The sequence below is a fragment of the Pieris brassicae genome, chromosome 3 (assembly GCF_905147105.1).
Source record: "Pieris brassicae chromosome 3, ilPieBrab1.1, whole genome shotgun sequence".
Lineage (NCBI taxonomy): Eukaryota > Metazoa > Arthropoda > Insecta > Lepidoptera > Pieridae > Pieris > Pieris brassicae.
Window position 1 is genome coordinate 3,556,152 of NC_059667.1, and position 5,195 is coordinate 3,561,346.

Consider the following 5,195-nt stretch of genomic DNA (forward strand, 5'->3'; position numbering starts at 1 on the left):
CTAGGATTCTATCGCTATGTAATCTAGCCTGTTGATGAAAGCAAAAATTGGTCATGAACTATATAAAAGCAAGTCGTCCATGACTCGGACTGTTCAGCGAAGGCACGACTACCAAATCTCTTTTTGTGTCATAAACATATTTAAAAACCATTAAATTAAGTCGAGATTGCCATCGCATGGGTGGTAGAGACAACCTAGCCCGTATAATATCAAATGTCTTTAGATGTGTAAGAGACGGTTTACCATTTAGGAAGCAAATGAAAATAAGCATTTATTCCGCAGAACCAGAAGTATCCAAAACAAGCACTTAACCGAGCAAAATCAGGCCAACTTATGAGCTGATATTTATAACAACAAATTTTAAGTATAAGTTGTCGTGACACCTGTCAATGTGCATGGTAAGTTTTGTTTCGAACTAAATACAAAATTACTATAATTTTTTTGAGCCTAACATAACTAACCTAACTTAACTTAGGTATCTTAGTATGTACTTATTTTATACCAAATCTATTATCAAGTTATGTAAATAAAGGCACTTTCAATTGTATTTTTAGCTTTGCTATACCCAAATCTTTTTGATCTACAACAGTTTTTTGTTATCTCTAAAAATATTTTCCCGCTCAACGAGGGAATACAAAACATTCCTGACTTTTAATATAGCAGATACCTTCTATTTTTATTGAGATCGGCGAAATACTTTATTAATCTAGAGAATTCTAGATTATTACGAGATTTATTTTAATAAGTCTTATTTACGAGGGATTTAATGTTAATATTATTTTAGTACAATTAGCGTTTATTTAACACACTTCTATAATATCGGATCAATATTCTCATGTTATAATTAATATAATTTTGAAAATAATAATTACACCGTTATACCAAAGACATGTGACGCGAGGTGACGTAAAACTCTCAACGAATAAGTATCGCAATACAGCAAGGAAATGCTGCCAGCGTTACAGGTACACTGCCATAGGGACTAAAGTCTTAAAATCTATTTCAATTTATTTGTATTAATTTTTGATAATGATTATTATGTAGGTTAAGAATATTGTAAATACCGTACATTTGTGTGTTGGAAATGAATTTTGTCGGAATTTTAACAAAATGCACCGCTTAGGAATTAATAAATTAAATTAAATTAATAGAAACACGTTATAAACACGTAACAGTATATATGTCTAACGACTATCTCAATCCACACATCAGTTATGTATGTCATTATAAAGCAAGTTTGTTTTATAATGACGCAATCGAAATATGCGATACGCATTATCGCGCAAAAATGGCGACCGTAAAACATATTGTAATTTAAATTTCGAATCGCGAAGTATGAATCATCAATTACTTACTAGGAAGAAAGTTTAATATTTCAATTAAACAATAAACAATATAATATATTAGAGTAACATTAAACATATGAAATGATGTTAAATTTGACAGTCAATTGTATCGGCTCGTTGGTCTAGGGGTATGATTCTCGCTTTGGGTGCGAGAGGTCCCGGGTTCAAATCCCGGACGAGCCCACTCAACATTCTTTTTATTTAAATAAAGTGAGATATGTATGCAAAATTTTAACGGACAATAAATTTTATGGTTTATTAATTGATTTTTCTCACCTTATGTTTACCTGCTTAACTATATATTAAACAGTAGTGGAATTAGCCCAAGTTAAGAAATATGTTGTTTTTTATAATTACATCGTTCTAAGAAAGATAATTCCTATAACAGGTTGTTCTTCGTGATTCATTGTTATTTATCAGTCACTTGAACATAATATAATAGGTAAAATAATATTACATAAAGATAATTATAACATGAGTAAAACACGCAACTTTTTTTTTCGGTTTACTTATTAATCGGCTCGTTGGTCTAGGGGTATGATTTTCGCTTAGGGTGCGAGAGGTCCCGGGTTCAAATCCCGGACGAGCCCGATGCATCTTTTTATTTATTTAAATAATCAATTACATTATTTTCACCGTCTATTTATTGCGGTTTTATTAAATTTCTAAAATATTTTTTTTTAACTGAAAGGAACGAACTAAAGTAAGTGATTTAACGTTTCAATTGTATTAATTTATAACCGATTTTGAAAAGCAGTGTCACTAAGATTGCAACTCTCAATTGATTTTATTTATTTGTACGCAATTACAATACGATGAACAAAACTAATGGGATAAACTGGCATCTTAAACCCAAGAATGGACGATGCCCATCAAAGAAAGCTTCTAAAAAATCATTAAAAAGGGTTTGTATTTAAGGATTATTATAAATAAATTTTCGGTAAATCGAAAAGAATCGAACGGGGAACAAGTTCATTTTTTTTGTTCCTTATAATTTGTTCGGACCGATTTCGAAAAGTGCTTCACTATTAGAATGATATATTATCCCATAGCTACGTCTTTATTTATATCATATGCTACATTTCCTTCCAAATAAAAAAAAGTCCAGCTGTGCGAATAAGTGACAGGCCGTTAGTATATAATTATGATAATTTAGTGTAGACCCGACACAAATCCGGTTTCTCCAAGTACAATGTTATAATAGAACTGTGGAGCGTATTATAAGCAAGCTTTATCAGTATTTGTAGTAGGTACTTGCGTATTGTTCCTATTGTTTAATTACTCCTACGGTCTCGATTCAGAATTAACATTGTATTTTGTTAGATTTAAAACATAGAATCTTTTTTAATATCTATGTATATATTGGTGAGTACGTTGCTTTCATCCTTATGCCTAACCTAGCGCAAGTGGTTTATTTTTCTTTTATATATTGGTGGCTTGTTATCACATGGCTAGTCCTATGAAAGTGAAGCATGTGATGACGCATTTTAAAGTTTTGAATTATTAAATGATGGAGACGAGACTTTCGATACGTTTTCATTCCTTGGATAAATTTATATGGGTTAATTATATGGATATTTTTTTTTGCTTTTCTGTTTTTTATCTTATTTTACGCCGTGAATTCGCCTTAAATAAGCTCGAATAGGCCGTTATAAGAGCTCATCCTTTAAATCAGTCCAAGTATTAAGAAGTAGAACATCCTTTACGCGTATATAATAAGATCGTCCGGCTTGTACATCCACAATACTAATAGGAATTTCTATGTATCCTAAGAGAAATATTTGCTTCGTAACAGCTAATAACCTGGCTAACTTTCAATTATTGGATATATTAATATCATGCCGTAATTTGCGTAATTAAAACCGACACATTTTATAACATATCAATATTTACTGTTAAGCAATTTAATATATACGAATTATATATTTCGAATGATAATAATAATGTATTGCCATAAAAAGGTTTCATATCAATCATGTATCCCAGGCTCCTGATATATGGAGAACTGTATTTCGGAAGCCTGTTAATTTCCTGTTATAAAGAATTAATTATAATAATTAAAATAATGAACTACTGACTACTGACACGATTACTGACAAGGTAACTTAGTATACAATTACAATGTTTCATTTTATTTAACCCTTTCATGAAATTCATTTTATATGTTTGGTATTCTGTAACTGTCGGAAATAAATAAAATTATATGACCATGCATTTGTTACCAGGCGCTACCGAGATACACCGAGAAGCGTTTGGAAGTGTTGAGGAATTTGTCGCCATTTTTAACATTCTCGGGTCTTTGTGGAACTCCACGTGATTTATATAGGAAATTTATTGTACGGGATATATTTTTGCGAGTTCCGCTATGCAATTATGTGGGGGTTTAAAAATACTTCTAAACTCTTTGCGGTAATTTTTTGTAGAAAATATGTGTATTTCTACAATAAAAAATCGTTTAAAATTATAAGGCATAAACAATCAATTGTCACAAATGCATATTATGCTCACAATACACACTTAATTGTGTTTTCCATATGTTGTCTATTGATTTTCTGTACTAAACGTCACAATATCTTTTTAATGATTTCGGAGATAATAGAATCTAGATAGATACAGATCTTTTCTCTTTAGAAAAAAATCTCTGGATTGTAGAAATAAATAAAGTAAAACATTGATTACATTAAGCATGTCTAGTCATGCATAAGTATTTTGTATAATTAGTAACATTTAAAACTTCTGTCTATAAAAGTATATAAAAGAACACTTGAAACAAAAGAAAGGTTTTTTTTAATATGGCGCCCTTTGATAGGTAATGGGTGGTATATCGATGGGTAAAATCGTGTCAAGGGATCCATCCCTTGTCCGATATCCGTACATCAATTCAATCGGCCCCAATTCCCACCTTCGCTGACAGGTACAAATTGATATGTCGTCAACAAATGCTACAAGACCCACCACCCAAAACGTAAATAAGGAATCTATTAATATTGAATTGTATTTAGCCGCCTAGATCTAGAATCTTAGTTGATCTAGAATCAATTTTAATTTTGGCTTAGAAAGTACCCAAAACTCTACCTATTTGTTAATAGATCAATAATACAGCTGAACTTCCATTCCCCATTCTAGCATTATGCAACTTTGCCAAAAAAGTTCTTTACGGATATAAACACAACTATTATTCGATTGTTTATATTTACTATAACACGTTATGTAATGTTATGTTAATTTAATAACATAACAATATCTTATTGTTTTATTAATTTCTAAAAGCGTACTGGCTAATGGCTCGATTTGAATCACGTTCGTACTCGCGAAATTAAACTTGGAGTGGAGTTATAAATGTTCCGTTTGTTCCTCGATCGTTAGTGGTAGTCATTTCCAAAATTACTAGGCGAAGCAAGCTTATGACTAACGTCTGGCCGGAACGGCTACGTAAATCTATCAGCTAAACTACATAATTAATAATTTAAACTAAGGCCTAAAACTACACTGTGATAACGGCATTTGCCGATTCCTGTGCTACCTGCTCACCTGCTGATCGTTTCCTGGAACAAAATCTGGCAGCCAGCTGCGACTTGGTCCTGGCTAGAGTAAAGAGTCTTTTGTCTGCAATAATTACATTAATTAATTACATATGAAGTGTTGATTTTTTTTAGTTGGCAATAATTAGAATCTATATGTCCTAAAAGCACATATAACTGTCAACTTTGATCGCAAGCTGCTTTTCAATAGAAAGGGATTTTGTCATCGGTCAGACAGTGAGCACTGACTTCGCCAGAGTCAGTAAATTCAATAGATTTCTTAACATCCCACTCTCCGACCACGATTTAAAATACCGGCTATAAGACA

The 5,195-nt window shown here is 31.7% G+C and overlaps 2 non-coding genes across 2 annotated transcripts; both read left to right on the forward strand.

The window, feature by feature from the left end:
- Nucleotides 1-1,457: 1,457 nt before the first annotated feature.
- Nucleotides 1,458-1,529, forward strand: Trnap-ugg. Its single transcript has one exon. It is a non-coding gene; the product is annotated as a tRNA-Pro (tRNA).
- A 335-nt stretch (nt 1,530-1,864) lies between these two features.
- Trnap-agg lies at nt 1,865-1,936 on the forward strand. Its single transcript has one exon. It is a non-coding gene; the product is annotated as a tRNA-Pro (tRNA).
- The last annotated feature ends 3,259 nt before the right edge of the window (nt 1,937-5,195 follow it).